A 27,109-nucleotide genomic window follows, 5' to 3' on the forward strand; every position below is an offset into this window, starting at 1 on the left:
CATGCTACATTAGATCCCCAGAACTTATTCTTCTTATAACTGGAAGTTTGTACTTTTTGACCAACATTTCCTCATTTTCCCTACCCCCCAGTCCCTGGCAACCACCAATCTACTCTGTTTTTATGAATTCAGCTTTTTTATTTTGTAATACACTTGGAAATCAGGAAATGTGATGCTTCCAAGTTTGTTCTTTCTCAAGATTACTTTGGCTACTCAGGATCTTTTGTGGCTCACTATAAATTGGAGGGTTGTTTTTTTCTATTTCTGTGAAAAATGTCATTGGAATTTTGATAGGGATTGCATTGAATCTATAGATGGATTTCTGTTTTATGGACATTTAAATGATACTAACTCTTCCTCTATGAACATGGGATATCTTTCCATTTATTTGTGTGTCTTCAGTTTCCTTCATCAACGTCTTACCATTTGCAGTGTACAGATCTTTCAGTTCCTTGGTTAAATTTATTCCTAAGTATAGTATTTGTATAATACTATTGTACAAATACAATAGTATTGCTATTGTAAAGGGGATTGTTTTCTGTTTCAGATAGTTCACTGTTAGTGTATAAAAATGCAACTGATTTTTGTATGTTAATTTTGGTATCCTGCAACTTTACTTAAATTCATTTATTAGTCCTAAGAGGGCTTTTGGTGGAGGGTTTTTTTTTTTTTTTTGATTTTCTACATATAAGATCACATCTGCAAACAGAGACAATTTTACTTCTTCCTCTCTGATTTGGTTGCCTTTTATTTATTTTTCTTACCTAATTGCTCTGGCTAGGACTTCTAGTACAGGGTTGAATTGGAGTAGCGAGAGTAGACACTCTTGGGTTCTTGCTCCTGATCTTAGAGAGAAAACTCTCAATGTTTCACCACTGAGTATGATGTTAGCTGTGGGCTTGTCTTATATTGCCTTATTAGGTTGAGTTTTGTTCCTTCTATACCCACTTTGTTGAGAGTTTTTATCATAAAAAGATGTTGAATTTTGTCAAATGCTTTTTCTGTATCTATTGAGATGACAGTATGTCTTTCATTTCATTGATGTGGTGTATCACATTTATTGATTAGCATATGTTGAGCTATCCTTGCATCCCAGGGATAAATCCCACTTGATCATGCTACATGATCTTTTTAATGTGCTGTTAAATTTGGTTTGCTAGTATTTTGTTGATAATTTTTGCTACTATCTTTTTTAGGGATATTGGCCTGTAGTTTTCTTTTCTTGTGGTGTCTTTGTCTGTCTTTGACTTTGCTGATTTTTCTTCTGCTTTGTGGAGTGTGCTTTCGAAGCTTTCTATTGCAATTTTTAATTTAAATTTATTGTATTCTTCCGCTCCAGAATTTCTCTTCGGTTCTTTTTTGTGTGTGTGATTTCTAACTCTTCGTTGAACTCCTTGTATTTTTTTCCTGATTTCATTGAGTTGTCTGTGTTCTCTTATAGCTTGCTGAGCGTCTTTAAAATAATTACTCTAAATTCTTTGTCAGGCAGTTCATAGATCTCCATTTCTTTGGGGTCAGTTACTGGAAATCTTTTGTGCTCTTTTGGTGGTATCATGTTCCTTGATTTTTCATGTATCTTGTAGCCTTGCCTTTGTGTCTGTGCATTTGAATGAGCAGTTACTCCTTCCAGACTTTATGGATTGGCTTCCATGGGGAAAAACCTTCACCTGTGAGTGGGCACATGGGCATTGACTGGATAGGATGTATGCTGGTGCTGGTTCTGGTGGAATAGCTTCAATTCTGGGGTGAGCAGTGGCAGCTGTGGCTCTGGCTCCCAGAGGGGACAGCAGCGTGGACTGCAGGCAGCTCCAGTAGCTGGGGTCAACATAGGTGTCGGTCAAGACTCCAGGGGTCCTCAGCAGTGAAGGCTGCGGGCATCTGCAGTGGTGGCAAGGGCTGCTGGAGTCTTCCTGCTCTCCTATTACCCCATGGCGGGAAGTTGTGGCCAAGGAGATCCCTCTTGACACTGAGCTGTGCCAGCCTGGGGATGAAATAATGCAAGTAAAATGCTTTCTACACTTTTCTACACAGTCATCCTCTGTTTTTATGCTCTGCTGGGTTGCTACAGTTTCTTAATTGTACTCCAGAGCTCTTCCAGAACTGTTTTTGCTGATGGGTATTTATTAAATCACTGTTTTTGTTAGGGGACCTTCTAGCCCACCATCCTGTCACTCTCTGGATAGGGAGTTTCTCAATATCATAATCAAACTCCAGAGTGGCAAATACCTTTGCTTATTCCAACTGTCTCTTAACACCAGATTTTTATTTTGGCATATTCTCTATTTGCTTCCCCAGATAAATTTTACAAGCAGTTTATTAAGTTTCATTTACACATCACATTGTAATTTTTTATGGGATTGCATTGAAATAATAGATACTCAATAAAATAAGTAATATAAAAGGTTAATACTGAACCTTTTAAGTATTTTTTAATGTACTTCAGTATAATTGTGTAATTTTCCTTTCATCCTGTGTATTTTTTGTTATGTGTATAACTAGGTATTTCATCCTGGTATCATTATAATTAGGATCTTTTCCCATTGTAAATTCTTATTGATGTTGAGGAGAGCTATTGATTTTTGTTGGCAATTGGCCACCTTTATAACGTTCTTCTTAATTAAAAATATTAAGTTGATTTTAGCAGAATTTTTTCCCTTATGTCAGGAGTTAAAACACATTCAAATGAGGACAATTTGTACTTTTCTTTATCATTTTAACTCCTCTCAGATTTTTTTTCTTTTTCACTATGTGCAATGTCTAGTATATCCCAAACAATTTTGAATAATAACAGTGATAATAAACTTTTGAATTTAATCCTTCATTTTAATTGGAATGCCTATAATGTTTCACTCCTAAGTGTGGTGTTTCTAATAGATATCTGCTGGATATCCTTTATCAGATGAAATCAAATCTCCTTCCATTTCTCACTTGCTGTGAAATTTTCTTGGGAATTGAGGTAGATATTTATCAAAATTATCAGTGGGAATTGAGATGGTCATATAGAGTTTCTCCTTTATTTCATGAAGGTGGTTAATTTCAGAAATCCTAATGATGAACCATCACAGTATTCCTGAGAAAACTCTCACTTGATCCTGCTGTATTATTGGTGTAGATACTGCTAGATTAAAACCACTGATTTTTTTTTTTTACATCTTTATTGGAGTATAATTGCTCTACAATGTTGTGCTAGTTTCTACTCTATAACAAAGTGAATCAGCTATATGTATACATATATCCCCATATCTCCTCCCTCTTGCGCCTCCCTCCCTATCTCACCCCTCTAAGTGGTCATAAAGCACCGAGCTGATCTCCCTGTGCTATGCAGCTGCTTCCCACTGGCTATCTATTTTACATTTGGTAGTGTATATATGTCAATGCTACTCTCTGACTTTGTCCCAGCTTCCCCTTCCCCCAGACCGTGTCCTCAAGTCCGTTCTCTACGTCTGTGTCTTTATTGCTGTCCTGCCCTTAGGTTCATCAGTACCATTTTTTTTTTTAGATTCCATATATATGTGTTAGCATACGGTATTTGTTTTTCTCTTTCTGACTTACTTCACTCTGTATGACAGACTCTGGGTCCATCCACTTCACTACAGATAACTCAATTTCATTTCCTTTTATGGCTGAGTAATATTCCATTGTATATATGTGCCTCATCTTCTTTATTCCATCCATCTGTCGATGGACACTTAGGTTGGTTCCATTACCTGGCTATTGTAAATAGTGCTGCAATGAACATTGCGGTACATGTCTCTTTTTGAATTATGGTTTTCTCAGGGTATATGCCCAGTAATGGTCTTGCTGGGTCATATGGTAATTCTATTTTTAGTTTTTTAAGGAGCCTTCATTACTGTTCTCCGTAGTGGCTGTATCAGTTTACATTCCCACCAACAATGCGAGAGGGTTTTTTCTCCACACCCTCTCCAGCATTTGTTGTTTGTAGATTTTATTTATTTATTTATTTATTTTTATGGCTGTGTTGGGTCTTCGTTTCTGTGCGAGGGCTTTCTCCAGTTGTGGCAAGCAGGGGCCACTCTTCATTGTGGTGCACGGGCCTCTCACTATCGCGACCTCTCTTGTTGCGGAGCACAGGCTCAGTAATTGTGGCTCACGGGCCCAGTTGCTCCGTGGCATGTGGGATCCTCCCAGACCAGGGCTTGAACCCGTGTCCCCTGCATTGGCAGGCAGACTCTCAACCACTGCACCACCAGGGAAGCCCCCTTATTGTGGTTTTGATTTGCATTTCTCTAATGATTAGTGATGTTGAGCATCCTTTCATATGTTTGTTGGCCATCTGTATGTCTTCTTTGGAGAAATGTCTGTTTAGGTCTTCTGCCCATTTTGGATTGGGTTGTTTGTCTTTTTGATATTGAGCTGCATAAGCTGCTTGTATATTTTGGAGATTAATCCTTTGTCAGTTGCTTCATTTGCAAATATTTTCTCCCATTCTGAGGATTGTCTTTTTGTCTTGTTTATGGTTTCCTTTGCTGTGCAAAAGCTTTTAAGTCTCATTAGGTCCCATTTGTTTATTTTTGTTATTTCCATTTCTCTAGGAGGTGGGTCAAAAAGGATCTTGCTGTGATTTATGTCATAGAGTGTTCTGCCTATGTTTTCCTCTAAGAGTTTGATAGTGTCTGGCCTTGCATTTAGGTCTTTAATCCATTTTGAGTTTATTTTCGTGTATGATGTTAGGATGTATCTAATTTCATTCATTTACATGTAGCTGTCCAGTTTTCCCAGCACCATTTATTGAAAAGGCTGTCTTTTCTCCATTGTATATTCTTGCCTCCTTTGTCAAAAATATGCTGACCATGTGTGGGAAACAACTGATTTTTGTTTTGATTTCTGGCATTCATATTTATGTATTAAATTGGTATGTTTGTTTGAGTGTTTTTGTTTCCGTTGAAATAGTTTTTTTCTTTTCAGTTTTATGTTTGTCTTTGAGAATGATTTGGAAAGCTTTCCATCTTTTTCAGTGTTCCAAAAGAGTCACAATAAAGTACAGGTTATTTGCTATAAGAATGTTGGTGGAACTCAGCCATAAAAGTATCTAAGTCTGTTGATTTGTGGGGGGGTGGTATTTTGCTGACTTTTAATTTTTAAACATTTCTCTTTGCTTTTTTAAAACCCTTTTGAATTTATTTTGGTAGGTTAACAATCCTTAATAATAAAATATTTAATCTGAATTTTCAGATTTATTGATATAAATTTATATATATTATAAATTCCAGTACATTTGTAGTTATACATACACCTTTTATCATTCTTAAAATTGTTATCTGTGCTCTGTTCCTTGGTCGGTCTTGCTACAGGTTTGTTTATTTTATTGCTCTTTTTACAGAGCTGGCTTTTCGTTTTATTGCTGCAGTCTCCTACTTTTCTTTTGTTTTCTATTTCATTTATTCATGCTTTTGTCTTTATTCATTCTTTCTTTTACTTTCTTCAGTTTTTTTATTGTTGTTTTTGTTGTTCTTTTCCAGCTTTCCAAGCTGAATGTTTAGTCATTTATTTCCAGTCTTCTTTGTTTTCTAATACAGGCATTTACTGTTATAAATTTTCCTCAGTAATGCCACATTCCATAATTTAGATACATAGTGTTCTAGTTGTTCACTTCTAAACAGGTTGTAATTTCAGTTTAGAATTTCTGTTTAACCCAAGAGTTATTCAGAAAACAGTGTTCAATATAAAAATGGATAGTTTTGTGATGTTGTTATTTACTTTTGGTTTTTGGCTATCTATTTGTTAATAATTTATAAATGTACCACATTAATTCCGCTATGCACCTTTAACAATTCTGGCTTTTTTTTGAATTTGAGATTTTGCTTATGGCCTGAGAAAAACGTTGGAATTTTTGGTATATTTATTTGTAAAGGATATATGTCCTCAGGGTACAAAACGTACATGTGAAGTGCAGACCTGTGTACAGTTGACCCTTGAACAACATGGGTGTGAACGATGCAGGTCCACTTATATGTGGATTTTTTTTTCAATAAATGCATATACTACATTACTACACAATCTGTGGTTGGTTGAATGCAGGGTTGTGGAACCTCGGATATGCAGGGCCAATGGTAAATTTATATGCAGATTATTTTTGTTGGTGTCCCTAACCCTCACATTCTTCAAGGGTCAACTGTATTTACATACATACGCATATATGTATGATCATACCTCTGTTTACTCAGAGTTGTTAATTGTTGTCATTGAAATCCTTTCTAAATTTTTCTTTTGATGTGAAAATCTGAGTAGGAAATATGTGGTCTTTCCTCGGAATTCTGAATGATTTTGCTGTATTTATTTTGAAGTTCTTTTGTTTGATGCATAACTTTTCACAACTTTTGTAGCTTCTTACCTGATCATCTTTTATTAATAAAATATCCTCCTCTGTCCCGTATGATGTCTCTTATCTTGAATTCTGTTTTTTTCTGATATTTAAATTACTCATACTATTTTCTTTTTCTCTACATTTAACTGACATTTTGCGCTTTTATTTTCAATCTTTTCGAGTTATTTTGTTCCAGGAGTGTGTCTTGTCATGAGCATCTGTGTATATATTTTTTAAAACTCTTCCTTGTGGTATCAGAAGTTTGAAAATTCTGTATGGGTTGGAAAAACCTCACATCTTGACCGATTTGAGAAATTCTACTCAGCCTTTGAGATGATATTCAAATCTCACCTCCCATATGAAACCTTTCTGGAAATTCTTAGGCCTGAATATAAGTGGCTCTCTCCTTTCTGTTTCTGTCACTTTCTTACATCGAAATTCTAGCTCTTAGTACATTGTATTATCTATATCTACTCAACTAACTTTCTCTAGGATTCATGAAAGAAAAAACAAAATTCTTATTTCTTTGCTACTTCAATTTCCCTGCTCCCAGCACCACCGCCCCCCTCCCCCCCAAAAAACAATTACTACTGTTATTCTTGGTTCTACAACCCCCTACAGAGACCTGGGGTCTCCTGAGTATTCAGAGGCTGTGCCTGCTGTGTGCAGAAGGATTTCAAAGTGAAGAAAGAGAAGGAAATTTCATACAGAGGCACCAAGGCATAAAAACACTGGACCTGTTTGGGACTTTACTAGCAGGTCATTGTGGCTAGTAACTATTTTTCTTTTAAGGACGGAGCAAGAAGTGGTGGTAGGTGAGGATGAAAAAGGCATAGGTTTTCACGTGGAAATACTTTTTCCGCAGAGGGCAATGCTGAGTCTATTGGCCCATTACAAAGTCTTTGGACTCAACTTGGACCTTTTACCTGATAATTTCCCATTTCACTCCTATAGTTGAACAGCTTGCAATCCTTGGACTCCTAAAGAATGGAGCTTGGAGAAATCACTCAGGGAATATTTTGCCAAGGGAACTGAGACATGGCCAAGCATTGTGGCACTCGTAAATAATGCAACACATTCCCATTTTCCTGCCCCATCCCTACTAGCACTTGATTCCATTGGGGGTTTATAATACGTGCTCACTTTTCCACATAGACGCCTGGCAGGTTGGGCACTATGCCCCTTTTGTTTTATTTCGTGTTTATTATTTGGTCACTGTCCTTGATTCCATGCAGGAGGGCAAGTTGCAAATGGCCGTCATCACTGTTTCCCATTGTTCCTGTCTCTGTGAGCACTGTTGCTCATGTGGTCCTGTAGACTGGGCTGATTGAGTAAAGAGCCTCCCATTTGTCCTCTGCCACAGAGAGCCAGCTTCCAATGTATTTGTTGAGTGTACTGCCATCGTGTGACCTTCTCTTTCTTCCAGAATAATTCCCAACACTGTTCTCTTTTGTGGTTACTCTTGAAACTGCCCCCTTCCCACATTCTAGAGGCCAGAGGTAGCTGAAACACAGGTTCCTCTGAAAGAAAGCTTTGGGGCATAGCTGGTGGGGCACAGTAAGAGGACTTGGGCGGACAATCTCTATTGCTTCAATAGAAGGGAGTGGGGTTAAGTGGGAAAACTGTGGGACATGGACAGGCAGATCAGGAGCTAGAGTGCTTGAAATACTCACACTAGACCTAGTAAACAACCAAGAATTTATCACATTTGACACTTCTCCCAAAAGGTACCATTCAGTTTGGTTTTGATCGTGCCATACAATCTCTTAATGAGAAATACCTACTGACACTTCAGAAAAGTCATTAAGGGGTCTGGCTGTGATTTAATAACAATGGTAGATAGTTAGGGACCATGGGCTACGTGTCCCGGTCTGCACATTTTATACACTCGCTCATGAATCATCGATGACAGTAGTATCAGGTGAGTTCTATATTATCTGATTTTAGAGATGAGGAAGGTGACGTAAGGGAATCATCCAAAGTCAGGTGAGTAAACGGTGGAGCTGGGATTTGAATCAGTGCTGCTAAGGATAGATGAGAAAAGCAGCAGAGCCTCTCATGACAGATAGCTTCTTACTTCCCCTTAGTTTTACTTGCTTCTCTTTGAATCCTCTTTGTCTCTTTTCTGAATCCTTTTCCTCTGAAAGTCTTTAAGTACTCCTGAAACTCTGGCCTTCGCTTCTTATTCTACCAACTCTCTCTGAAGTATGATCACCTCTCTCTGCTCCCCTCTCTCTATATGTTGACTGTCCCATGTTGATATCCACAGCCTAGACCTTTCCCTAATTATAGTGCCACACATATGCTGGGTACCGCTGTTTGGATGACTCGCAAATCCTCAACTCAACATTTTGGTAACTCTTTTGATTAATGAAGTCTCTTAGATAGAAACTTGAAATTCATGCTTGATGCTCCACTCCCTAACCACCCCAATGTATACACACAGAAGAAAGGACAGCAAATTCATTCTCAACCTGATATCCACTGTACCCCCTCTTCCATCCACTTTCCACAGCAAAGCTAGAATGAGTCCTATTTTCAAAGCATTTAAGGCAGATGTTGTTACTGCCTAGTTTAAGTCCGTTAAGTTGCCTCCATCACTTCTAAGATAGAATCAAGCTTAGAACATAGTAATTCGCTGAGCATTGGGTTGGTTCATTGAATCTTCATGATTTGTCAAGTAGTTATTATTATTACCCCCATTTTACAGATGAAGTCATGGAGGCACAGAGAGGTTCAGTTACTTTCTGGGGTCATAGAGATAGTAAGTGATGGAGCAGAGATTCAAATTCAAATGGTGTGAATCCAGAGGCCATTCTTAGCCGTTAGCCTTTGTTGGCAATCTCCTCATGGCACATCCCACACCACCCCACCTGAGATGTTCAGACCTCTCCTGTTTTTCTTGGCCAAGGTGACGAGCAGACCAGGCCCTGGAAAAAGGAAGATGTGGCACAGAGCCCCCAGCCAACCAGTTAGCCCATGGGTATAGAGTGGGAGCAAGAAATAAATGCCAGTTCTTCAAAGGGCTGCTGCTGCTGCTGCTGATGATGATGTTGATGATGATGATGGTGATGGTGATGGTGATGATGATGAGGGTGATGATGGTGGTGATGATGGTGATGATGGTGATGATGTCCATGCTAATATACTGGCACGTTTGGGGGCTCAATGCATTTTGGTGAATGATGGGCTAAAATTGTTCAGATTCCACAGTGTGAAATCTAAGAATAGACCTCCATACCATCCATAAAAATCATACGTTGCTCTTGACAGAAATCTCTACATATCATCAGGGACCGAACCAAGAAGATATGCACACGATCTGTTATGTGGCAGGTATTTTGCTGTGTGAAGAGCAAAATAACATGATCATTGGGCAATACCAAAGACAATAATTCTGTTAAGAATGGAATGGTCAGAGCCTTACAGATTTGTCTATAGCAACAGATTCTGCATCTGAGCTGCATTAATTACATCAAAATAGCTTAGTTTGCACTATTCCTTTTCTTTTTTTAAAAGAACTTCTATGGTTTTATAGGAATGACTCTATGATCATCAATTTGTGAGGTATATGATGAGTAAACAATATTGCATTAAAGTTCTCAATGGAGGAAAAACTATCAAATCAAGGGCTATACATGTAAAGCTGGGAATATGTCAGAATCATTTAGTTCTCCTTGGGGCTGATTTTATGAGGCAGAAACAACACGGGATATTACTTTATTCTAAATATTTTGATGGCCCACAAAACATCAGCCTTTTGCTCTGTGAGTACAGTCTGAAGGTCCAACAGCACTCTAATTTGTGGCTTTTAAAATTTTTATTTCTTAAATTATCATGTGGTAAAAGATCACTTTTTTTAAAGTAGAGAGTTCCATGAATTTTAACACATGTAAAGATTTATGTGACCACCACCGCAATCAGGATTCAGAATAGTTCCATCAGCCCCCCAAAATATTTCTCGTCACAATCTCCCCCAACTCCTACCCCTTGAGAACTTATGATCTGTTCTCTATCGTGCAGTTCAGTCTCTTTGAGGACGTCATATCAATGGAATCATGCCATATGTGACCTTTTGAGACTGCTTGCTTTCACTGGTATAATGTCTTTGAGACCCACCCAAGTTTTTGTGTGTATTTATACTTCACTCTCTTTATTGTTGAGTTATGGTTGAATTGTGTCTTCCCCCCACCCGCTCCCCGCAAATATTTGTTCAAGTCCTATTACCTCTGAATGCGACCTGTTTGGAAACAGGATCCTTACAGACGTAATTAGTTAAGATGAGGTCACTGTAGGTAAGGTGTGTCCTTAATCCCATATGACTAGGGTCCTTATATGAAGAAAAGGAAGACACAGGGAGGAGAATGCCATGAGAAAACACAGAGAACACACAGGGAGAAGACAGCCAGGGGAGATGGAAGCAGAGATTGAAGGGATGCTGCCACAAGCCAAGGGACTCCTGGGGCCACCGGAAACTAGGAAGAGGCAAAGAAAGATTCCTTCCCTACAGGGTTCAGAGATTGGCCCTGGTGGCATTTTGATTTAGACTTTCAACCTCCCAAACTGTGAGATGATAATTTCTGTTGTTTTAAGCCATTCAGTTCATGATACTTTATTGCAATAGGAATAATACAAGTAGAAAATGTGGCTTTTTGGACTGCTAAATATTCCTTAAAATTTCTGTCAACTAAGGTTGTAAGTAACAGAAGATGAGCCTAGAAAACGTAAGGGCAAATACAGTGGAAAGATATGGGGTAGCTTGTGGGATTAAAGATCACACTGAATAAAAAGATAGCAGAAAGACTGGGAACCCAGGCAGTTCTGGGGCCTGGGTACGGGAATGAATTGCCAGTTTCTTCGTGATACTGTTAAAATGTCTCAGTTCCAATGGCTTGAGAGTCAAGTCCATTTCCCTGATTACTAGTAAACTTGAACATATCTTCAAATATTTATCTGCTATTTATATTTCTTCTTGTCTGAATTTCTTATGTATCTTCCCCCGATTTAAAAAAATTAGTATCCTTTCTTTTTTAAAAAAAAAATCTGCTGTAAGAGTTCTGAAATATTATGGACATCGATATCCTATTTCTGTCATATATGATGCAAATAATTTCTCCTAGAATCTGACCTTGTAACTTTCTTTAGTCTTTTGTCAAACAGATGTTTTAAATTTATCTCAAGGTCAAATCAGTAATTTTTTCTTTCATTGATTCTTTCTCTTGTTTATTGCTTAATATTTTCCCATCCCAAGATTATAAAAGTATTATACTATATTGTCCTCTAATCTAATTTTTAATGTTCAGGTCTTTAATTCATCTATAGTTTAATTTTGTGTGTGTAATGTGATGGATGAATGTCATTAAAATTTTTCCAAATGAATAGTCAGTTAGGCCAACCCCAGTTGCTGAAGTCAGTTCTATGAGCTTCCTCTGATTTCAGTGCCACCTGCATGGCTCACAAACTTTCCTTCAAGTCGTGATTGTATTTCTGGACTCTCTTCTGTTTTGTTAATCCATTTATCTGTTTTTACATCAATAACACACTTGTTAAATTACTTTAGCTTCCTAACATGTTTTGGTTGCAGGTAGAGCATGTGTCCACCACTATTTTTTTGCAGAATTTTTATGATTTTTAAAAATATTTCCTTTAAAAATAGATTACTGAATTTGATTAAAATACTGTGATAATTTAATTTGTAGAGGACTGGGTATAGATACTTTCAGGGGGAGATTTTAAATATTTGCCTTCTTGAGTTATTCACATCTTTTTAAGATACTTCTATAAATTTATGCAATTTTCTTTATATTTGTCTTGCCTAGTTTTTCCTTTGTATCTCATTTGTTTGAAGAAGATATATCTTATCATTAATCCTTTTAATTCACTGTTGTTTGTGTACAGGACAGAAAACAACTTGTGTATTTATAAAGTATCTGACCACCTAACTGGATTGCATTATTAGTTTGAATAGTTTTTCAGTTGCTTTTCTTTATTTTTCCAGGTAAGTCAATCATATCTTCTACTAATAATGACTCTCACCTTTTCTTTTCCAATATTTCATCTTCTTTACATGTCTTATTGCTTTCATTCAAACTCCAGAGTAACATTATATAACAAATATGGTATCAGGAATTTTGTCTTTTCCTATGTCAACTGAAAAAAAATGCACAACCTAAAAGTTGAGAATTATGTTTTATTTGGCGGACTTTCTGAGGACTTCAAGCCCAGGAGCAGCCTCTCAGATGGCTCTGACGGACTGCTCCAAGGAGGTGAGGGAGGAGCCAGGATATACAGGAGTTTTTCAACAAAGTTCAGGTAGTCGGAACATCAAAAGATTACTGTTAATTAAAGAAAACCAGACATCTCAAGTTAAGGAATTTAGCACTCTCTTCTGTAGGGGAAGATGCAAGAGTATGGGCTCACTGAAGTTATTCGTTTGATATGCACCTTAGCTGTCTAGGGCCAGCATCCTGTGCTTTCCCATCCCGAGTCCCCTCAGGGTGCACCGCTGGGGCTGGCTGCAGTAGCTGAGGGCTTGGCAGTGGGCTGTCTGTTTGTCTCCATCCTGAGTTCCCTCAGGGCTCGCCGTGGGGCAGGGGTGACTGTGGTGTCTTGATGGCTGCAACATCCTTTGTTTACTGATACCAGGGAACATTTTTCATTCACACCTGATTTCATTGAGAATATTTTTTATGTTGGCATTTATTATAGACTTTTGGTAGATATACTTTCTTGACTTGGGAAATATTTTCTAAGTGTTTTCTTAAAAAAAAACTAAAGGCTGAAATTTATGAAATGCTTTTCCAGTGTCTACTTGAATAATCAAATCTATTTGTTCTTATTCTGTAATGTAGTGAATGATATGAATAGAAACCCTAAAGTTCATTATTAGTTCTTTCATTCTTTGCCTTTTAACATGCCTTGTAACTTTCTTTTGAAAGTTGGACATGATGTATTGGGTAATAGGAACTGAGGTCAATAGATCATGTGAAGTTTTATGTTAACATGGCTGTGGGCTGGGCTGTGTTTAATACTTGCTGTAGCTGTAGGTGCCAGCGACTTCAAATTCAGGAGTGCAGGAATACCCTTCCCCCAGGTAGGATAAAACTCGTATAGTCACATCCCCAGAAAGTAGTCCTTTGTAATGGAGAATGCGCTGGACAAATTCTACTGTGGTAGTCATCTCCCCTCTCCCTCACCAGAACCACAAGCTGTTCTTTCTCTGCTGTTCACTGTGAGATGCTGGTGGGGTTTCTGAAGGTAAAACCTATGAAAGTGTGGAGGCCCTCTGTGGTATAATAAGAAAATACATATTTGTTCTTTGTTCCTAGTTCCTGGCACAGAGCTCTTAAAATCCTTGGAATTTACTCTTTTGTGTGCTAATGAGATGATTCCTGGCGGGGGAGGGGGAGGGCCCTAGAGAGCATCATGATGGGGACTGGCCACCAGAAAGACCAAGTCATGATTATAGGGTTGGAACTTTCAGCGCCGTACCCCAACCTCGGGGTAGGGAAGGGGGGCTGGAGATTGAGTTCAGTCACCAATGGCCAATCATTCCTGTGTAATGAAACCTCCACAAACACCCCTAAACTACAATGGAGTTCAGAGAGCTTTTGTGTTAGTGATGTATTGGGAGGGTGTCACACCCAAGTTGGGCATGGAAACTTTGCACTACCCTCCACTCCCATACCTTGCCCTACACATACATTCCATTTGGCTGTTCCTGAGTTGTATTCTTTATAATAAGCTGATTAATGTAAGTAACGTGTTTTCCTGAGTTCTGTGAGTCATTCTATCAAGTTATAGAATCAAAGAAGGCAGTCACAGGAACCATCAAATTTGCAGTTGGCTGGCAAGAGTGTGGGTAGCCTGAGCACTCCATTTGTGGCTGCATCTGAAGTGGGGCTGTCATGTGGGACTAAGCCTGTGAACCTGTAGAGTCTGCACTAACTCTGGGTAATTAGTGTCAGAATTAAGTTGAATCACTGGACACCCAGTTGGTGTCGTAGAATCATAGACTCCCTAAGACTGGGGCCCCCAGGAATGTCTCATTCTCACACTAGTCCATACCTGGCCTCCAGCAATTTGTCAAAATGACCCATATAAGTGTTCCTGCAGTCTGTGGCTCCAGATAAGCAGATCCTGACCATAACTCTGTAGATTCACTTGTATGTTACAAGGTGGAGATTTACCCTATGACTTCAGTTCTCTGATGGATCCAAGAAAAGTCATTAATTTTCTACTTGTTCAACTTTTTCTTATTGGAAGGATGGGTGTGATGACTTCCAAGGTCTTTACATACTGGAACCAAAACCGGAAGTCTCCTCACATTGTTTGCATGAACGCTTCGTTGCCATGATGTTCTTTCATGCCCTTCTGGAGAGGATTACCTCATAGTTTGCTTTTCTGTCCATCAGTGGGACTAGGCTATAGGTTTCCATGGGTGTGTGTATCTTGTTTGTACAGCTTTGCCATCAGGATTCACAGAATGAGCTAAGAAGCTTCCTTCCTTTTAAATTTTAGGGCTTTTTATTATATCTTAAAGGTTTGGGAAACCTGTGAAAAGCTTGGGTCAGTGTCTTTTTCATTTACTTATGTTTTTCTTTTTTAATTTTCACTTTTTGCACTGATGAATACACACAAAACAAACACACATACATACACATGCATACTCAAACATACACGTATCTGATGCCAGATCAAAGGACTCATAGCATGAAAACATTTTGCCATGGAATCCTTAATTTATTACATGTAATCTTTTGTTTCTCCTTTTTTGCTTCTTTTACCTTCCCTCCACTTTCCTTAGCAATTCATTCCCTGACCCTCACTCTATAACCAGTGCTTTCAGTCTGGTATGTACATTTCCAGAATCTTCTCTATGTTCATAAAATTATACAAATACATGTGTGTGCACACACCACACAGGGAATTGTTTCGATGATTGTTTTGCAAAAATCAGAATACACTTATATGTGCTTCTCTGTGCCTTGCCATTTCTTCTATCAGTACATTCTGCAGATTGCCCCAAATCAGCTGATAAAAATCTAGCTCATTTTTTTATGACTATATAATTTTCCATGGTAGGCCATTCACTTTCTCCCCTGCTTTTTTCTTCTACAAATAATTCTGCATTAACAATCCTAACACATATCCTATGTACTAGTGCTTTTATTTCTATTTGATAGACTCCCAGGAGTGGGATTTCTGAGTTGAAAGGTATGTGTGTTTTTAATTTTAAAAGCTATTTCCAAATTCCTTTCACTGGTTCCTTATTTTGAGTAGTTTTTCTGACAGCATTTCCAATTTCTTCGATGATTATTGGTCTACTTGAGTTTTCTACCTCTTTTTGAGTCAATTTCAGTAAATTATGTTTTCCCAGAAGTCATTCATTTTGCATGGATTTTCAAGATTGGTATAAATTTTACATAGTGCTCTCATATAATTTTTAAAATGATCCCCCACGTTCGTAGACCTTTGCTGTGTGTGTGTCTTCTCTTTGTCTAGCAGCTCTGAATGTAACTTCCCAGTTTTTTAACTTGAGAATATCCCTAGGGACTTACAACTTTTTGTACTTGTTCATTTTAGGTTTGGAAAGTGTCAACCACTCTTTCCTCTGAAGCAGTCATTTCCTGCATTGTGGGGATTACTCCAGCATTCCCCCATAGATCGGGCATAGTTCCTTGGCTTTCTGAACTTACTGTTTTAAAAATGTGTTTTTTGGCATTTTTTGGAATTTTGGAGGGAGAAAAGAGAAATTTGTTCTAAAACCACACATGAATTCAATCTTATCTATGTGTATTCCTAATGGACTGGCAGTTTTAACAGAACTATGTTTGTTGGGACAGACAGTACAGATACAATGCAATTCTCAGCAACTCTTTAGAAAGAATAGTGGCAAACAAAAAATTTAAATGAGGGCATACTCTCTCAGGTTATTTCACATGCGTTATCTTATTTAATTTTCACAGCTGTACTGTATGGTAACTCTATAATGATGTCCATTTTATAGTTGAGAAAACCGAGGGCTCAGAGAGGTGTAGAGAATTCTCCTAGTAAGTGCAGGGTCAGGACAAAATCAGTTTTTCTGATGTGCCCTTGAAAATGCTTTCCTTTAAGCAACTGAGTTGTTCTTTTCTCTGATAACATTTCATCAACCTGCAAAATAACAAGGTTGAACTACCTGGACTCTGCTGTGAATACCTGCCCTTATGGGTGTGCCCACAATTTTTTGAGCACTGTGTTTTGATAGTACCCAATGATATAAATCTTGCCTTGTCCAGGTAAAATTACAAAAAACAAGAAACAAAAGACAAGCAAACACCCCCCACGTGCACATATCCCAGAACCACACAAACCTGCATTTCCCAGCCCACCTTACTTTCAGGGTGCGGATGATTTCAGTGTTGTTATCAGATGCACCTGTATGAAACATTGATCTGGAGCATCATCGTTTAAGTATAGATTAGAGCAGTAGGCATGGGGCCCTGGCATCTATAGCTGCAGTGGTGGCTCTTGACTCAGGAGTTCCCTGATGGCAGCAGCTCCACTGGTGACCCAGTTCTGTTGTGTAGTTCTGTGAGCTCAGGTTAGAGTCTCTTTCTTCAGCTGTCCCAACGATTCTGTGTGCTGTGTACTACAGTGAACTCCATCCTGCTTACTAACTCTTAAAAACCGAGTAGATCCTGTTATTTACAAATAAACCCTCTGATGAATACATAAGGCCTATTCCTATTGTAATGTTTTATGATTTAAATTGTTGGCATGTGTGAAAGCTTTTTATTTGTTTGTTCTCTACTTTCTTTATTGTAAAATAGAACATGAAACAGTGCACCAAAAGTATAGTGAATGAGAAACAATGTAAGGGTCATAGACCCACTATTCAGATCAGGGAGATAATCTAGTTAGCACCTCAAAAGACCCCTTTATGTCCCCTCGGATAGTTTGATCAAGATCACACCTTCTTCCCCTTCTCTCAGAAAACAGACACATTATCTAGAGTTACGGTAATTTGATTCCTTGCTTTTCTTTTTAATTTTACCACCTGTCATCCCTTAATAAATTTTTGCCAGTTCTTAAAATTTGCCGAAGTGAAACTATGTATATTATTTTATGTCTTGCTTGTTTCGCTTAAAATAACGTTTGAAAGAGTTCCTGACATTCGTGTATAGTTGAAGTTTCGTTCATTTTCAGTTTTGTGTAGTGTTCCATTGTGTAACTAGACCATCTGATACTAATAGACATTTGTGTTGCTTCCAATTTATGACAATGATGAGTGATACGACTGAAGAGAAAAAGCTCTTGTGTTTCTCCTCTACAACCCTCACAGGACATTTCTGTGACCAGATGTGTGTGCCTTCTTCCCATACCAAGCAGTTCTCCAATTCTCCGTGGACATCAACGGGGTGTCCTATAATTCAATATCAGTTCTGACACTAACTGCCTGGAATTAGCATCAGATCCCACAAGTTAAGGGCTCAGTTTCACAAGACTGTCCCTACTTCAGACACCAATCCCAAGTCCCAGGTGTCACCCGAACTTTGACTGACCTGCTAGAAATCAGGGTTCCCTCAACTCTCTCCTTGGATGTGGTAATTTGCTAGAAGAGCTCACAGAAAACAGGGAAACACATTTATCAGTTTATTATATAATAAGGACACAATAAAGGATACAGATGAACAATCTGATGAAGAGATACATAGGGCAAGGTCTGAGCCCTACAGGGGTTCTGAGTGCAGGAGCTTCTGTTCCCGTGGAGTTGGGGTAATCCACCCTGCTGGCATGTAGATGTGTTCAGTAACCCAGAAGCTCTCTAAAGCCCCTAGTTAAGGGATTTTTATGGAGGCGTCATCACATAGGCATGATTGATTAACTCAGTCTCCAGCCCCTCTCTCTTCCCCAGAGGATGGGGTCTGAAGTTCCAAACTTGTTATCATGGCTTGGTTTTTCTGGCGACCAGCCCTGTAAGATTCTGGAACCAATTCCAGCATGTGTGTAAGGGTTTTGTCCACACCAGCAAGTGATTCTCTGACACAATTCTGACACCATTTACCTGGAGATAGCACCAGATTCCATAGGTTAGGGGCTCAGTCCCACGAGACTGGCCTCCAATTCAGATGCCATTCCCAAGCCCAGGTTGTCACCTGTGCTTCTGACCGACTGGCTACAGACTGGAGGTTCCCACCGTGCTCTCTCTCCGTGCTCTCCTTGGGTTTGATTAATTTGCTAGAGAGGCTCACAGAACTCAGGAAACCTTTTCCCACTCTAGATTCCTGGTTTATTACAAAGGGTATTAAAGGATACGAATCAACAGCCAGATGAAGAGACACATAGGCCGTGGTGTGAGGAAAGGGCATGGAGCTTCCATACTCTCTGAACCGCTGTCCCCAAATCTCCATGCATTCACCAACCTGGAAGTCGAATCCCATCCTTTTGAGTTTTGATGGAGGTTTCATGACATAGGCACGATTGATTAAATCATTGGCCATGGGCAGTTGATCCAATTCTCAGCTCCTCTCCCCTCCCTGAAGGTTGGGGGTGGGGAGTGGGGTGAGACTGAAAGTTCCAGCCCTCTAATCACCTGGTTTGTTCTCCTCGTTACCAGCCTGGATCCTTAGGTGTGGTCTAGTCACCTCATTAACAAAACAAAAAACACCTTTATCGCTCTCATCACTTAGGAAATTCCAAGGGCTTTCGGAGCTCTGTGCCAGGAACCATTTAAGACCAAATATATGTTTCTTATTATAAATCACAATATCACAAACCCTTATCCAGGAGCTATCCCAGAGCTCACCAAGAGTCACCTCATTAGAAAAAAAGATGTTCCTATCACCTAGGAAATTCTAAGGGTTTTAGGAACTCTGTGTCAGGAAATGGGGTTCAAAGACCAAATATTAGAACATAAGATGCTCCTAGAACCTTTATCACTTAGGAAATTACAAAGGTTTTTGGAGCTCTGACCAGGATCCAGGGATATATATTTCTTATTAAATCACAGTATCACAATAGCTATGGATGTTTTTGTACCTGTATTTGGTGTGTGTATTCAAGAGTTTCTCTCCAGTACTTGTCCGGAAGTAGAAATGCTGGATCATTGGGTATTTGTATCTTCAACTTCAATGAATAATGCCAAATTGCTTTTCAGAGTGGTTCTACCAATTTTTACTCCCACCAGCAGTATATGAGAGTTCCTGTTGCTTCATATTGCTTATTCTTGATATTGTTTGAATTTTTCACCTTTGTCAAAAATGTGTAGTGGTAGGTCATTACAGTTTTGATATGCATTTCCCTAATTCTAATGGAATTGGACACTCATTCTTTCTTTTTGGCTATTTAGATTTTTTTCTTTGTGTTGTATTTTACTCATTTTTCTCTTGTGTAGCACACTTTCTTATTGTAATATATCCTGGATATGAATTCTTCGTTAGTTTTACGTGTTTGAAGTATATTTTCCACTGTGTGGCTTTACTTCTCTCTCTCTTAATGATGTTTCATGAGAAATAGAACTTATTAATTTTAAGGTAATCAAAAGTTATTCTTTATGTGTTGAGTTTTTTGTTTTTATTGAGGTTTCTCTGTCTACTATTATGGCATGGACATATTCTCCTATATGATCCTCTAAAAGTCTTATAATTTTGAACAATTGGATATATATTTTTTAAATCAGCTATACATATACATGTATCCCCATATATATATATATATATTTTTTTTTAAATATTTAATCTTGCTTTAAAAGGTCAAGTCATCCACTGAAATTAAACATTGCTTTGATTTTATAGACAAGTGTTATATTGTGCATTTTTCTGGAAAGATATATTTAAGCTAGATAGATAGAGGTTTAAAAATCTCTTTCCTTAAAAGTCACCTGAACATAGAAACTTTCTGCATAAAGTTTTCTCCAATGCTACCTCATTTTATGCAAGATGTCCAATGTTTGGACTCATGTATTAGTCTGCTCAGGCTGCCATAACAGAATGCCATAGACTGGGGGACTTAAACAATAGACATTTATTTTTTTCACACTTCTGGAGGCTAGAAGTCCAGGATCAAGGTGTCAGCAGGGTTGACTTTACTTGGGAGTCTCTCTCCTTGGCTTGCAGAGGGCCATCTTCTTGCTGCCTCTTCACGTGGTCATCCCTCTGTGCAGGATGCCCCCCCCCCCCCCCCCCGCCATGTCTCTCTGAGTGTCCTAATCTCTTCTTATAAAAACACCCCTCAGATTGGATTAGGGCCTATCTGATGACCTCTTTTCAATGGAATTGTCTCTCCAAAGGTCCTATCTTATTCAGTCACATTCAGTATTGGGGTTAGAGCTTCAGCATGTAAATTTTGAGGGGACATGATTCAGTCTGTAACAGAGGCTGATGGTCTGAGACTGCATATGTGTCATCTGTTGCTGTGAGTTCACTTGTACTTCTAAGTAATTCATGGATCTCTCTAAAGGGCTGGAGACTTGCCTTGTGCTTAGAGGGATTATTCTTCTATATTGAAGGTAACATTTATTGCAGAGGAGGCAGTAAGGTTTATTATTCCAGGCACTGGGATCTTGCAGAGGAATTTTAATGGTCAGAACATCCATTTCATTGGCTTGTCTGAGCCTTGTATTCATCCTTTATAAGTATGTAGGGAATCCCGGTTCCCTGGAAAGCTCACTCATCCATTCATATAGAAGAGGAGTGGACCCAATCTTACCCGACCACAGAGTCACAGAAAAACATATCGAACCTGGGCTGTCTTTTCTTTGATAGAATTAAAACAAACTTTAAAATAAAAATCCATCCTTTAAATCCTACCTTCCAGGGAGAGTAAAGAAGACTTGTCAGACCCTAAACCTTACGTCCAGTCCGGATTCTGGGGCCCAGTTTACAGAGCCATGGCATGCTTTAGGAGATTTCCCCAAAGGCTTAAGGAGGATTCCTGGAGGATAATCATGGGAGAGTGTTAGGGTGAAAGAGGGCAATGGGGACATTAACAACCTCATTGATAGAGGAGCACATGCTACCATTTCTTCTGTGTTGTTGATTTGGCAGAGCTGGAAGGGGAGAAATCAGGTCATCCCCTAAGATTTGAAACTCACCCTAGGATGAGAGTCTGCTGACCCTATAGTGCCCTCTGTGTGGCTTTAGGATCTTGTGCTAGTAAAACTGACTCCTTTAATCTAACCAAACATATTCTGCTGCAGTGCAATCCCTTTGCTTTAGATGTACGTATCATCTGTCTTCACCTTCAACATTTACACACACACACACACACACACACACTGCTCAATGCACACAGGCCTACTAAGGCATTTTCTATGGGGGTTTTAATCCCCAGGACTCAGCCAATATCTCTTTCACTAGCCACAGGCGGCCCTGGTACATACTAGGTGCTCAACAAATCTAGTTTGAGTGAATGCTGACATTGTTTACAGTCACGATTAAGAATTACTGAGTGAGTAGGATCCTGATTAAGAACATTGGGAGTGAGGTTGGAAGAGCTGAGTTAATCTCCACTTACTCATATCCAAGCAAGTTGCATAAACCTCGCAGAAACCGACATGTAACAGGAGCGTGGTAAGTATCTGTTGGGCCTCAGTTTACTCAACTGTAAAATAAACATACCGATAAGTAGGGAGATAGATAGACAGATGGATGGATAGGGAGACAGGTAGGTATGTAGATTTAGGTATGTATGTATCTCCTTCAGAGTGTTCTTTTGAGATATCAGAAAAATAAAGCAATAAAGATTCTAGGATGGTTCATATTGGATGCACAGGTATCAACTAGAGCAGAATCTGGACCTGCATCCTCGTCTTGTTGCTCCTGCCGCATCTGCCTTTGCCTGCCTCCCACCTGAATGAGGTTTGGGTGCTCCCAAGATGGACAACGCCAGGACCCAGTCACTTTCTTTGTAATCCTGTAAAAGAGAATGGAACAGACTTAGAACTTTGGCGGCTGCAACGACTTCTTTGCCAAAAAGCTGATTTTTCTTACAAATTGAAGATTCACTGTAAGATTCTAAATCCGGATGGAACAGCAGGCATCACAACCTGCTCCTTTCTTCTCCTCCCCGCCCCCCTCCCCTCCGTAGGAGGCCGCGGCCCTGACAACAGATGTCCCTCTGTCAGCCTGTAGCAGACGCCCAGGAGTACCTTGACACAGAGCGACAGCCTGCTCCGTTTCAGGGTCATCTCAAAAGAAAAAGAAATGCAGCCACTGTTTAGGTTTGGAGGAGAAAATATTTCGTAAACAGAAACCCGTTGGTGAACCCTCACTTTGAAAAGGTTCAGAATTCAAACAAACAGAAGAAAAACCGAGCGATTCATCCGGAGGCTAAAACTCCTTGTGAGTAATTTCCTTAAGAAGCAAATGTTGTAATTCAGATTGTCAACTTTAAAAACTGGTTAGGAATCAAGAGAAACAGAGATTGCCCTTGTCAACCATAGTCATTGCCTACCCCCTGCCACGTTCCTCGCAGGTAAATTGCGGGTACGGCGGTTAATAAACCCTGGATCTGCCTGGAAGAGAAAACAAGATGAAAAGATCTCTGTGTAGACAGGTCCACTGATAGAATGATGCTCCCAGAATTTCTTTGTGTCACAGCCTCTAAGAATCTCTGTGGCATCTAAGTGCTTGTGTCTGTGTGTGTGCTGATGTGTCTCTGGGTGTGTGCATATCTGTGTGTATTTCCACTGTACCTTTGGAGTTCTGATTTTATTAACTCATTTAATGTAAGAATAATAGCAGTAATTACTGAAGGCTCCTGGGGTACCAGAAAGGAGTTCAGTGAAAGATGGTTTCAGAGGCAGCCATCTGCTACTGGGGATCAGGAGGGGTTTGTTGTATCTGAGTCACAACCCCAGGGACCAGGCTGGTGATTCACGCTCTGTGGAGAAACAGCCCTGATGGTACAAGTTCACAGATTCCCCTTGAGCAAGAGAAGGTCTGGACTGTGAAATAATATCAGTCTCTTAACAAGTGGAGAAGGACAAGTTGTGGCAACTTTCCCCTGCGTGTGGGGTGGTCAGAATGACCTCGGGGATTTGGGGGAGTGGATAGATGCTGAAGGCCGACCTCCCCCACCCCATGGATTCCATCTTAGTTCTGCCACTTGTAAACTCTGTGGCTTTAGGCAAGTTATTTGACCTCTTTTTGACTTTTTTTCTCGGATGCAAAATAAGTGAAGATAATCATCTCATAAGTAGTTACAGGAAGGGCTCAGGAGTTCAGTGGCTTATTCTAGGGTGTCTGCCGGACCTTGGGTGCACGTCTCTCGTCTGCAAAGCCCGTCATCTCCAACAGCAGAAGCGGCAACACTGCTCACATTTATTGAGTCGTTACTTGTTCAGAGCCCACTGTCAACTTGTGTCATCCTCCCAGACACTCCATCAGTAGGTGGTGTGATTAATCCCTTCTTCCTCATGGGGAAACTAAGACACAGAATGACTTGTCTCTGGGAGTAATTGGCATTTATTAAATTCCAGACGCTGTATTAAGCCTTTTATATGTGTCATTTAATTCTTAGAATATCTCTGTTGTTATCTTAATATAAACATATTGTTATCTTAGTTTTAGAGATGAAGAAAATAAGGTTCAGAGAGGTTCAGTAACTTGGCCAAGACTGCCCAGGACCAGGATTCAGATCTCTGTCTGTCTTACGCTAAAGCTTCAGATCTTCCTGCAGTGTTCATCTCCATCTTTGAGATGTAACAGGTAGAGGTCCCAGGCCATCCAACCTTATGTCTTCCCACCCAACTCAGGGTCTGGAAGGATGAATTACATTAGATGACAGCAGAGGATTTTCAGGGTAAATCCATGGGTTCAGTCCACATGAGCATCAGTTACATCCTTGCTGATAGTAGTTTGCTTCTCTCGGATGAGCCTTGTGGTACTTCCAGCACCTGGCTGGTCCTTTCTCATCCCTCCTTCTCTCTTTCCCTTCTTCTCTCTTCCCCTTTCCTCCATCCATCCGGCCCTCCATCCCTCTCGCCATCTCTTTATCTCTCCATGAATGCCTCCATCCCTCCCTCTAGTCCTCCTCCATCCCTCCCTACCTTTCGCCTTCCCTCCTTCCATCCGTTCATCCCTCCCTCCATCTATTCATTCACCCCCCCTCCTTCCTTCCCTCCCCCATCTCTCCCTCCATCCCTCCGTCTCTCCATCTCTCCCTTCATCCCTCTCTCCATCTAGTCATCCCTCCCTCTCTCCATCCCTCCCTCTATCTATTCATCCATCTCTCTCTCCCTCCCTCCTTTTATTTCTTCATCCATTTAGCCATCCATTCATCCATCCCTTCATTCCTCTCTCCATCTCTCTATCCCTCCATCCATGCTTCCATCTCTCCCTCTGTTCCTCCTCTATCCCTCCGTCCCTCTCTCGTCACTCCCTCCCTCTATCCATCTAATCATCTTCCCTCCATCCATCCCTCCATCTATTCATCCATCTCTCCCTCCCTTCATTTCTCCATCCATTCATCCATCCATCCATCCATCCTTCCTCCCTCCTTCCATTCTTCCGTCATCTATCCCTTCATCCCTCCCTCCCTCCCTCCCTCCCTTATGTGCCAGATACCATAGTTAGGTATTGTGAATACAGCAGTGAACAAGACAGACAAAATTACCTGCGGTCCTGGAACTTACGTTTTATTAGGGAGAGATGCACAATACCCAAGATAAGATAATTAAAGTATAAACTATGTTACATAATGATGAGTGTTATGAAAAAAAATGGCGAAGGGGGTAGGGAGGGGAATTTGGAATTTCAGGCAGTGTGGCCAGTGAGGGTCTCCCTAAGAAGCCGGCATTGGAGTAAAGAGAGGGATTGAACCAAATGCTGTCTTCAGGAAGAGCCTTACAGACAGAGAAACAGTACATGATGAAACCCTGAGGTGGAAGCATCAGAATAAAAATATAAATGTAGTGGAATGACCAAGTGTCTGTGCTGGAGTAGGTCAGGGAGGGCCTTGCAGACCACGGTGAAGACTTTATTTATTTATTTTCAGCTTGTAAAATAATTTATTTGTGATTAAGCAAATTGCAACAGAAGATGCATGTCAGTTGCTTCTTTCTTCCTAGAGAAGTTTGCAGGGTGACTGCATCCCAGGGGTTTCTCTTCGTTGACTCTGAGAGGTGGAACAAAAAGAAAAGCAGCCTTTTCCAGTCCAAATCATGGAGGTAAAGTGTAGAGAAGAGATATCCACATTTCAAGAATAGGGAAGGTAGCCTGCTAAAAGAAGCAGGACAACCCCACTCCAGGAGACAACATAGAAATACCTCAACTCCAAACTGAGCTTGAATAACCTCTTCTGGTTGAAGACAAGACAGTTCTGATTCAAAACTTGCCAAATCCTGAGTTCAGAATTTTGTTTTCTTTTCGAGATGAATATAAAAGCACCTATAAGTCAAGGAAAATGTTCTTCCTTGCATGGGCCAGCAGAAGCACTCAAGCGCCCGGGGGCCGGACCTCCCCCGGCCCAAAGGCCAGATAGCCTCGACGCACCTCACTCCGCCATCTTTGCTATATGGTGAGGACTTTAGCCTTTGGTCGGAGTGATGGGAATCTGTTAGAAGACATTAAGCAGAGGTGCTGACATCATCTGACTTAGCTTTAATAGGAACACTTAGTTTAAAAAAAAATTTTTTTTTAAATTGAAGTATAGTTGATTTACAATATTGTGTTAGTTTCAGGTGTATGGCAAAGTGATTTAGTTATACATATATATATATATATATATATATATATATATATATATATGTATGTATATTCTTTTTCAGATTGTTTTCCCTTATAGGCTATTACAAAATATTGAGTATAGTTCCCTGTGCTATACAGTAGGTCCTTGTTGGTCATCTATTCTTATATAGTAGCGTGTATATGTTACTCCTATCACTTCGTTTTAATTTTGTTTTTTGGTTTTTTTTTTAAAATTATTTATTTATTTCTGGCTGTGTTGGGTCTTCGTTTCTGTGCGAGGGCTTTCTCCAGTTGCGGCGAGTGGGGGCCACTCTTCATCGCGGTGCGCGGGCCTCTCACCATCGCGGCATCTCATTGCGGAGCACAGGCTCCAGACGCGCAGGCTCAGTAGTTGTGGCTCGTGGGCTTTAGAGTGCAGGCTCAGTAGTTGTGTCTCACGGGCCCAGTCGCTCCGCGGCATGTGGGATCTTCCCAGACCAGGGCTCGAACCCGTGTCCCCTGCATCGGCAGGCAGACTCTCAACCACTGCGCCACCAGGGAAGCCCTCGTTTTAATTTTAATAGAGTAGACTGCAGAGGGGCTAGTGCAGCGACAGGGAAACAGCTAGGATACTATTGCCAAGACACAGACAAGAGAGGATGGCATCCTGGACCAAGACGGTGGTAGTGGAGGAGGGGGAAGTGGTCAGGTTTCTGCTGTATTTTAAGGTAGAGGCGATAAGATAAGATGTGGGGTATGAGACAGAGCTGATGCCTCTTCCTCTTGCACTCTCTCCTGGTCCGTAGAGAAGGGAGACAGATGCTCTAGGTTTTGAACTCCAGTTGTTTGGGAGGCGATTGCCTGTGGTAACAATAAACGGAGGAAATCAGAGACCATGGGTAGGATATAGTGTCAAAGACTGTGTTACTTTGGGTCCTCCAAGGGGCAGAAGCAGATGTCAGTACAAGAGGAGCCGTATGAGAGGTTTTGGGGGGAGAATGTGAAGGAAAAAGGCAAGGAAGACGGAGACGGCAGGGGAGTTTTCAGATTGCAGTGCACGTCTGTCACCTGCAAAGGAGAGAGCAAAGAAGGACGGTTGGGTAGGACTTGTTGCTGACACGATTCTCAAAGA

General features: G+C 40.2%; 1 protein-coding gene across 1 annotated transcript in view; it reads left to right on the top strand.

Moving 5' to 3' along the window:
* The window catches only part of HS3ST4 (heparan sulfate-glucosamine 3-sulfotransferase 4), a 412,792-nt gene that overhangs the window by 150,202 nt on the left and 235,481 nt on the right, over positions 1–27,109 (top strand). The gene's annotated exons all lie outside the window — the stretch shown is intronic.

Source organism: Balaenoptera ricei, chromosome 15 (assembly GCF_028023285.1).
Source record: "Balaenoptera ricei isolate mBalRic1 chromosome 15, mBalRic1.hap2, whole genome shotgun sequence".
NCBI lineage: Eukaryota > Metazoa > Chordata > Mammalia > Artiodactyla > Balaenopteridae > Balaenoptera > Balaenoptera ricei.